A 9,890-nucleotide genomic window follows, 5' to 3' on the forward strand; every position below is an offset into this window, starting at 1 on the left:
ACTGATGGGAACTTGGGAGAGCAGGGCTCTTCAAACTTGGCGGTGCATCCGAGTCATGCAGATCCTCTTAAAATGCAGGTCCAGGGTAAGGATGTGAAATGGTTTTGTTGTGTCCCCATCCAACTTGAATTCTATCTCCCAGAATTCCCTTGTGTTGTGGGAGGGACCAAGGGGGTGGTCACTGAATCATGGGGGCGGGTCTTTCCATGCTATTCTCGTGATAGTTAATAAGTCTCACGAGACCTGATGGGTTTATCAGGGTTTCTGCTTTTGCTTCTTCCTCATTTTTTCTCTTGCTGCCGCCATGTAAGAAGTGCCTTTCACCTCCCACCATGATTCTGAGGCCTCCCCAGCCATGTGGAACTATAAGTCCAATTAAATCTCTTTTTCTTCCCAGTCTCAGGTATGTCTTTATCAGCAGTGTGAAGACAGACTAATACAGTAAATTGGTACCAGTAGAGTGGGACATTGCTGAAAAGACACCTGAAAATGTGGAAGCAACTTTGAAACTGGGTAACAGGCAGAGGATGGAACAGTTTGGAGGGCTCAGAAGAAGACAGGAAAATGTCCAGGCTGAGGTCATCTCAGATGGAGACGAGGAACTTGTTGGGAACCAGAGTGAAGGTGACTCTTGTTATGTTTTAGCAGAGACTGGTGGCATTTTGCCACTGCCCTAGAGATTTGTGGAACTTTGAACTTGAGAAAGATGATTTGGGGTATCTGGTGGAAGAAATTTCTAAGCAGCAAAGCATTCAAGAGTTGACTTGGGTACTGTTAAAGGCAATCCGTTTTATAAGGGAAACAGAGCATGAAAGTTTGGAAAATTCGCAGCCCAATTATGCTAGAGAAAAGAAAAACTCATTTTCTGGGAAGAAATTCAATCTGGCTGCAGAAATTTGCATAAGCAGCAAGGAGCCTAGTGTTAATCCCCAAGATCGTGGGGAAAATGTCTCCAAGCCATCTCAGAGACCTTCATGGCAGCCCCTCCCATCACAGGCTCAGAGGCCCAAGGGGAAAAAGTGCATTCATGGGCCAAGCCCAGGGTTCCCGTGCTGTTTGCAGCCTAGGGACTTGGAGCCCTGTATCCCAACCAGTCCAGCTGAAAGGAGTCAAGGTACAGCTCGGGCTGTGGCTTCAGAGGATGGAAGCCCCAAGACTTGGCAGCTCCATGTGGTGTTGGGTCTGTGGGTGCACAGAAGTCAAGAATTGAGGGTTGGGAACCTCCACCTCGATTTCAGAAGATGTATGGAAATGCTTGGATGCCCAGGCAAAAGTTTGCTGCAGAGGGGCAGGGCCCTCATGGAGAACCTTCGCTAGGGCAGTGCGGAAGGGAAATGTGGGGTCAGAGCTCCCACACAGAGTCCCTACTGGGGCACCGCCTACTGGAGCTGTGAGAAGGGGGCCACTGTCCTCTAGACCCCAGAATGGTAGGTCCACTGACAACTTGCACTTTGGCCTGGAAAAACCGCAGACACTCAATGTCAGCCTGTGAAAGCAGACAGGAGGGAGGCCATACTCTGCAAAGCCACAGGGGTGGAGGTGCCCAAGTCTATAGGAACCCACCTCTTGTATCAGCGTGACCTGGATGTGAGACCTGGAGTCAAAGGAGATCATTTTGAGGTTTAAGATTTGACTGCCTCACTGCATTTCGGACTTGCATGGGCCCTGTAACCTCCTTGTTTTGGCCAATTTCTCCCATTTGGAATGGCTGTATTTACCCAATACCTGTACTCCCATTGTATCTAGGAAGTAACTAATTTGCTTTTGATTTTACAAGTTCATAGGCAGAAGGGACTTGCTTTGTCTCAGATGAGACTTTGGACTGTAGACTTTTGGGTTAATGCTGAAATGAGTTAAGACTTTGGGGGACTGTTGGGAAGGAATGATTGGTTTTGAAATGTGAGGACATGATATTTGGAGGGGCCAGAGGTGGAATGATACGGTTTGGCTGTGTCCCCAACCAAATCACAACTTGAATTGTATCTCCCAGAATTCCCGTGTGTTGTGGGAGGGACCCAGGGGGAGGTCACTGAATCATGGAGACCACTGTTTCTCATGCTATTCTCATGACAGTTAATAAGTCTCATGAGATCTGATGGGTTTATCAGGGGTTTCCACTTTTGCTTCTTCCTCATTTTTTCTCTTGCCGCCGCCATGTAAGAAGTGCCTTTCACCTCCCACCGTGATTCTGAGGCCTCCCCAGTCATGTGGAGCTGTAGGTCCAATTAAACCTCTTTTTCTACAAATAAAAATAAATAAATAAAAAATAAATCTCTTTTGCTTCCCAGTCTCAGGTATGTCTTTATCAGCAGTGTGAAAACACAATGCAGGATGGAAAGTCAACATTTCCAACAAGCTCACAGGTGATGACCACACTGCTAGTCCACACTTTGCATAGCAAGATTCTAAAACCCAGGTCTGATCAAGAGACTGTCCTGCACACAGCACTTTCGTGGTACCCCATGGCCCGATCCATCAGGACCAAAATGCTTCACAAGGCTTCCGAGGCCTGCAGGGATCCTGCTCTTGCCCACCTCTCTGGCCTCTTCCTAGACCACTCAGGTCCCAGTCTCTCTTTTCTCCAGATGTACAGGACCATTTTCTTCACTTGTGGGCTGCTGTCTGACCTCCAGAACCTCCTTCATGTTGTTCTTGCTGCCTTGGATATCCCGGTTCCCTCCACCACCACAACCACCACCACCACCACCACCATACACACACACACACACACGCCACAGTCTCTTTGCTTGTGGGAGCTTTCTTATCCTCCTACTCCCTAACATGCTCCCACTTCGTAGCATTTGTCTCTTTTGTAATTACATATTCCATGGCTTTCCCTGCCACTGGTTCATGGTAGATACTCAGAACATTTTTGTTGAATAGTCCTGAACTCAATAATCAAACCCAGTCTGTATAACTCCAATCAGTATGGTTTCATTAAACCACATCTCCCTGCTTTTCAAGTAGAACTCAAGAAGGCCACCTGAGCAAGGGCTGCCTTCACACGAGTGTCCGAACATCCGAATAGCCTCTGGAATCTGATTTCCAGACCCCCATCAAGGTTGGCAGCCCCACCCAGGAGCCACCTGGCTCTTCCTCTCCACTTAGGCCACCCCCATCCCCTCTCCCACCTGCAGGTGCAGTTCTGCCCTGGCCCTTGTATGAGTCCTGAGGCAGGAGGTCAGGAGAGCTCATCTTGCTCTGACTTGGATTCCCAGAGCTGATACCCCCTGGGTCCAGGTGTCTCCCGAGAGTCAGTATCATCTTGCCCCACAGCCCAGTGACTGCCTGGTCCCCAGTGCTTGCATGAGGCTTGAAGAGTCCACCCTGGGCTTCAGGTCTGTTCTCTGTCATCTGTTTCCCCTGGGGCTGGAGTCTACAACTGGAGTCCTGTTTCCGTCACCCACCCAGTCTCCTAGATGGCTATTACCCGAGCTCTATCAAAACGCCCTGCCACGCCCAGGTGGGCGTGACACCTTTTGGCAGCCAGGGAGATCACCATCTTCTTCAGAGTCAATACCAAGCTGGCCAGGCTTGAAATCCCCGCTTCACTGACAGGCATTTCCCCAGCCCTTAATCCTGTCCCCAAAACGATGCCTGACCTAGGATGAGATCCCAGCCCTTTTTCCTGTGCTCTCAGGGATTTTTTTTTAAATTTATATTTATGTATTTTTATTTATTTATTTATTTATTTATTTTATTTATTTTATTTTTTTTTGAGACAGAGTCTCTCTCTGTCGTCCAGGCTGGAGTGCAATGGTGCTATCACAGCTCACTGCAACCTCCACCTCCCAGGTTCAAGCAATTTTCCTGCCTCAGCCTCCTGAGTAGCTGGGATTACAGACATGCACGACCACACCTGGTTAGTTTTTTTTATATCTTTAGTAGAGACAGGGTTTCACCATATTGGCTAGGCTGGTCTCGAACTCCCGACCTTGTGATTAGCCCGCCTCAACCTCCCAAAGTGCTGGGATTACAGGCGTGAGCCACCGCGCCCGGCCTCAGGGATTCTAATGAAAGGTCATTAGGATCAATTATTACCTAAGTCTCCCTTTGGCCTTAACAGGCAAATCACTGAGAGTTTCAGATTTCCATCATTGACTGAGTGCAAACATAGGTGACCTCTCTTGAATCTGGGAAGGGCACGAGAAGGGAGAACCCGTCATTAGGAAAGCTGACGAGGGGCTGATTACTGCTAGCCATGCTGGATGTTCCTTTTAAATTATTCCTAAACACAAGTTTAAATGTGTGCGTCCAAGCAGCCATCTAAAAACTAAATAAGCTGATGCAGTTAGAAAAACACTGCCCTGTTGGAAACAGCAAAACTGAACTTGACAACTGAGTGCTTTGTGAATGAATTTATTCTGTTTTCAGTATTTCAACCAGCACTTCACAAGCTTGTCCTGAAAGGAAGAAGGGGACAGTCTGTATTCTGTTGGGATATAACCTTGTACTAGCCTGACCCTTGCTGTGGGCTTGCTCATCCTGTGGCTCTGCACCTAGCCCCTTAGTATTTCCCTAAACCCGGCTAAACCTTGCCCTTTGCCGGGTTCTCTGGAGTCCTTGTGGTGAAATGCGCGGGAATCTCACATGTGGTTCATCAGAGGGGGCTCTCCTGAAGGGTAGGTGACAGACATGTAAACTTTCCCAGTCATACTTGGAGTCAGCAAATCTCACATTTGGGAGTTTATCCTAAGGAGGTAAATGACAGGCACAACAACATAAAGGCAAATAAATGCATTTTCTGAAACAGCGAATGGTCTCACACACTTGGAGGGACCAAATGTGGAATTCAGTTTCCGTTAAAGAGGAAGAGCCTTCATCATATCCCAGGCTTTTGGTTAGGACACCTTGAAAGAGTAGTGGTTAGCTAGAAATAGATCAAGCTTGAAACAGTTAAAGCCTGGATTCAAACAGCCATGTTAATGAAATACAGGAGAAAAGTTATGTAATCATCTCAATAAATGCAATAAGGCATATACACATGTATTTATTTTATGTATTTATTTATTTTGAGACAGAGTCTCTGTCACCCAGGCTGGAGTGCAGTGGCGCCATCTCGGCTCACGGCAACCTCCGCTTCCTGGGTTCAAGTGATTCTCATGCCTCAGCATCTGGAGTAGCTGCGATTACAGGCGTGCGCCACCACACCTGGCTAATTTTTGTATTTTCAGCGGAGACAAGGTTTCACCGTGTTGGCCAGGCTGATCTCGAACTGGCCTCAAGTGATCCACCTGCCTCGGCCTCCCAAAGTGCTGGGATTACAAGCGTGAGTCACCATGCCCGGCCCTAAAAATTTAATATTCATTTATGATGAAAAATGTATAGAATATGAAGAATAGTCAGGAATTTCCTTAGTTTGATAAACCTGCAGGAATATTATTATACTTAATAGCAAAATATTGTGTTTCCTAGAGTCTGGAGATACTTTGCTATCACAGATTCTATCCAATATTATATTAGAGAGATCCTAGTTAGTGCAATAAGAAAATACACTTTTTTATTATATAGAAGTAAAGAGAAAAATACTGAATTGTCATTTTTCACCAATGACATGATTTTTCATTCTTCACCAGTGATGTGATTGCATATATAGAAAACTTAAAAGAGTCTACAGATAAATTATTAAATTGTGAATTTAGTCAGGTCACTTAATACAAGATCAATACATAAAAATAAATGATGTTTCTACATAGTAGCAACAAACAGAAATTTTTTTTTGAAGTATAGCCCTTACAATAGCATAAAAATCAAATACTTGGAAATAAACCTAATAGAATATTTGTGAGACCTCTACCTAGAAAACAATAAGACATGGAGTTAAATTAAAGAATCCCTAAATAAATGAGCTGTGTTTATGGACTAGAAGATTCCATATTACAAAAACATCAATTCTTCCCAAATTGATCTATAGACTCAATGTAATATTAATACAATTCCAGAAGATGCTGTATGTAGAAATTAATCATTCTAAAATTTATATAAAATGAAAATGGCTGAAAACATCCAAGACAACCACTATCTGATGTCAAGGTTTTTTCTTAGAAAGTTACAGGAATTAAGATGGTATTGTATTTGCACAAGACACAAAGAGAGAACTCACAAAATGACTCACATATATGTGTGCATGTGTGTACACACAGATTGATTAATGGCAAAGATGGCATTGCCCAATAGTGGGAAAAGGACAGTCTTCTCATCAACTAGTGATAGGGAAATGACCGAATATCCATATGGTAAAAATGAATGTTGATCTGTACCTTACCTCACACCATACACAAAATTAATTCGGGCTGGATTACAGATTTAAATGTGAAAGGTAAAACAGTAAAACTTCTAGGGAACAATAAAGGAAACTGTCTTTATAACCTTGGGGGAAACAAAAGGTTCTCAACCAGGACATGAAGATACTTAACTTTAAAGAAATGATTGATAAATTGGACTACATTAAGAACATTATTTGTCAAATGACACCATTAAGAGAGTAAGAAGGCAAACCAATGTGCAAAAAGAGATTCTCCACACATACAACTGACAAATGACTAATATAAAATATGCTTAGAATAGCTACAGATACATAAGAGAAAAATAATAGAAAACTAGGCAAAATATTTGAACAGCCCTTTATGTAAGAGCTTATTTAAATGGCCAATAAACTAGGAAAATATGTTCAAAAGTATTGCTAATCAGTGAAATGCAATGAGAGCCACTAGATTGTCTGAAATAAAAGACTTTAAGTGCTGACAAAGATGTGAAAACTGGAGCTCTCTTCAACCACTTGAGGGAATGTAAGTTTGAACAATCACTTTGGAAAAGAGTGTCTCCCCCAAATTGAGAAGACACATACCCTATAACCAGCAATTCTAGTCCTGGGCACATGACCAACAGAAACATCCAGCTATGTCTGTAGCATACACTATGAGAACGTTCACAGTAATATGACTTGTGATGCGCAAAAAAACTGGAAACGACTCAAATTTCCGTCAAAAAGAATCGTAAATCAATTTCAATCTATTTGTAGAGTGAAACATTAAACAACAATGAAAACAAGCAACTGAAATTTGCAATCACATGGATGAGTCTCACAAATAATGTGGAACCCAAAGCCAGGCACGGCCTAGCATATACTTGTTGATCCCATATAAAACCAACTAAAATGGCCTGACTCTCTTGATTGCAATACTTGCTTGATTGCAGTGGTCTCGAACCGAACCTGCAGTATCTCCAAGGTATGCTTGTCCCTCTGGGTAGGCTGGAAAAGGAAAGATGGGAGAGAAAAGGTTTTAGTTTCCCCAACCTTTGCCACTAAGTTCTAGGAGATGAAATTATCTGCCAGGCTCTTACCCGACTGACACTCACAGCAGATCCTTAATAACTTGTTCTTTGGCGAGAGTAAATTTATTCGTCCCGGGGAATTGATGATGATTTTATTGCTCCGGGAGTTGAGGGCGTTGTTTCTTCTTTTTCTGTTTCCTTAGCTAAACGTTTCACCACGCTGTAGTCAAAATACAGCGACTGGTGAAGAGGAGGAAAAATCAATAGAGGACTTGAGTTTATTAGGTTTACCTTCTGGCTTTCTATCATGAAATAATTCCTAAAATTGGAATCCAGAAAATGAAGCAAATTGCAGAGCACAGGGAGATTTTGTAATATCTTCTTTGCTTCGCTACCCTGCCTTTGACCCACCCTGACTGTGATTTGAAATGCTGGATCTTTTTCAACATAACGCCAAAACATACATGCGTGGGCGCACTCGGGCAGGCACGTTTCCGGACTCTCAGTCCTGACTCTTTCTATTACTTCCTGCTTCCTCTTTGGACATTGCTTGGCTGGGTGAAAAATTCCTGCCATGTTCTTGGCCTTGGTTCCTCACTTGAACAGTGAAGGAGCTGGATAAATGATCTCTCTGATCTCATCTTACTCAGTCCCCAGACTTTGGTTCTCTGGCTCTCCCTGCCTCTTTTGGAAGCAACATGTAGGCACAGGATGAACACAGACAATGCTGAAAGCCTTTTGATCCTGCAAAGAATTCAGCAGGATCTAAAAGAATCATCTTATGCCTTCATGTGACTGTGGCCCCATGGTTTCAGCTTAATCGTATACGCAAAGCCAGCAGACAGAAGGGGCTGTGGAATGGGCCAGTCGTCTCCATCACACTGCCTGGGCTGTCCAGCAGCCCCCAGGATAGCCTTCCTGCCTCTAGAATGCCTACTCCATTCACATATCCACTCGCTCACTCATCATTTAATAACTCATATACTCCACAGTACACTGACAAGTCGTGGATCTTGAAAAGACCTCCCCGCCACAAAGTCATCAGATACAAGCCCCTGCCTTAGCACATTAATGCCTCAGCATGGACCACTGAAATTTGCACTTTCTTTGCCAATGTCCTTAGCCAGGGACCGCACAGCCCTCCTGAGATGCAGCCTCAAATGTGAGTGCCTTGTGGGTCAGGAAGGGCTTGCCTGGCTGCTGCACTCACCGACATGTCCAGCACCCATGGCAGTGCAGCTCAAGGAGCCACCTTTGCGGCTGCCAGGGGCTCCCATGTCTCCCCTCCAAGGAACCTGAGAAGCCCGCGTGGAAGGAGCGTACCCTTTCTGGAGCAGCTCTGACTGATGTAGAGCCCCCTTAAGACCCAAGGTACCTTTGGCAGCCCCAGGGATTGGGCTGGGTGGCAGCTGCCAGCGTTCCTGTGACTTTCATGACCAGCTGCATTAATGCCGCTCTTGGCCTCACTTCATCACATTACCTGGCTTCCTTTCAGCACAGAGGCTGCTCAGTGAAGGGTGTAATTTCCTGACTCTAATGCATGACAAGGTTCCACTTAAAGGATAAAATAAAATCACCTTGGGAGGCAGACACTAGGAAGTCATAGATACGATTTGGTCCGCAGGGATATTCAGGGCCAGGCAGATTGGAGAGAGCGCAGGTGAGCCCCTGGTGTTCCTGATAACACAGCCACCCTATGACTCCCAGTTCCCAGTTCCACAGCCATGTTTGGGAAGCAGTGGGGCCAGGGTTGGAGCTCTGCACAGAATGAACCTATTACTTCCTTTTTCCCCACTGCTAATCCCTTTTCCCCACACTTTAGACCACTCTGCTTCTCTAGCCCAAAAACATCCCCAAGCCTTACCTGTGGGGAGACAGATGTGAGAGCTGTCCTTCTGCTGGAGTCAGGACTCTCTGTGTGGCCACGGAGTTGACTGTCCTAAATCTAATGGGCTTTTTTAAATGACTGGAATCTAAGACCTCGGATCCATCCACCTGGGCTCCAACCCGTGGACCTTCAGGCCGCCCATTCCTCCAACAAGGGTTGGAGGAACTCTCTCTTAGAGGCAGAAGCTTCTCCAGTCATGCATGTGGCCTTATGGAAGCCTTGCCACCACCCTTGAAGTAACACAGAGCAATGTGGAGCCAGGAACAAGGAGGGAGCTGGCCCTGACCCAAAGTTATCCAGTGAGTCACTGACCTGGAGAAGGTTCTGACAGTCAGGAGCCAAGGGCACAACACCCGTGGTGAAGAAGGGATGCCCACTTCCACCCTGACCACCACTGACACCATAGCAAAGGGTAAAGGAAGGAGAGGGGACAAGGGTGGGAGGAGTGGTGAGACCCACAAGGGCAGCTCCTGCCTGGAAGTGTCCCCACACAGACACCAGCCCTCCTAGAGGCACAGCTCAGGACAGAGTATTCTTTGGCTGGACTTGCAGAACTTTGATAAAAATCTCCCTCCAGGAAGGTGGGGAGCAGCTCGGCCACCTCCCCTGCCCTCTTTCTTGACAGGATGGCTAAAGCAGAGGTCATGCCCAGAGAAGTCCAAGAAGATGCTGGGAAGAATGGGATGTTTTCTGGCTCTGTCCTTAGGAGGAGCTCAGCAGAGCCTGC

At 45.6% G+C, this 9,890-nt stretch overlaps 1 long non-coding RNA gene across 1 annotated transcript; it reads right to left on the minus strand.

The window, feature by feature from the left end:
* Nucleotides 1–6,900: 6,900 nt before the first annotated feature.
* On the minus strand, nucleotides 6,901–9,291 carry LOC117066531. Its single transcript, XR_004430380.1, has 3 exons — nucleotides 9,140–9,291; nucleotides 7,345–7,515; nucleotides 6,901–7,252 (listed from the first exon to the last, which is right to left on the minus strand). It is a non-coding gene; the product is annotated as an uncharacterized LOC117066531 (long non-coding RNA).
* Between the last annotated feature and the right edge of the window lie 599 nt (nucleotides 9,292–9,890).

This window comes from Trachypithecus francoisi, unplaced genomic scaffold (assembly GCF_009764315.1).
Source record: "Trachypithecus francoisi isolate TF-2019V2 unplaced genomic scaffold, Tfra_2.0 Lachesis_group20, whole genome shotgun sequence".
NCBI lineage: Eukaryota > Metazoa > Chordata > Mammalia > Primates > Cercopithecidae > Trachypithecus > Trachypithecus francoisi.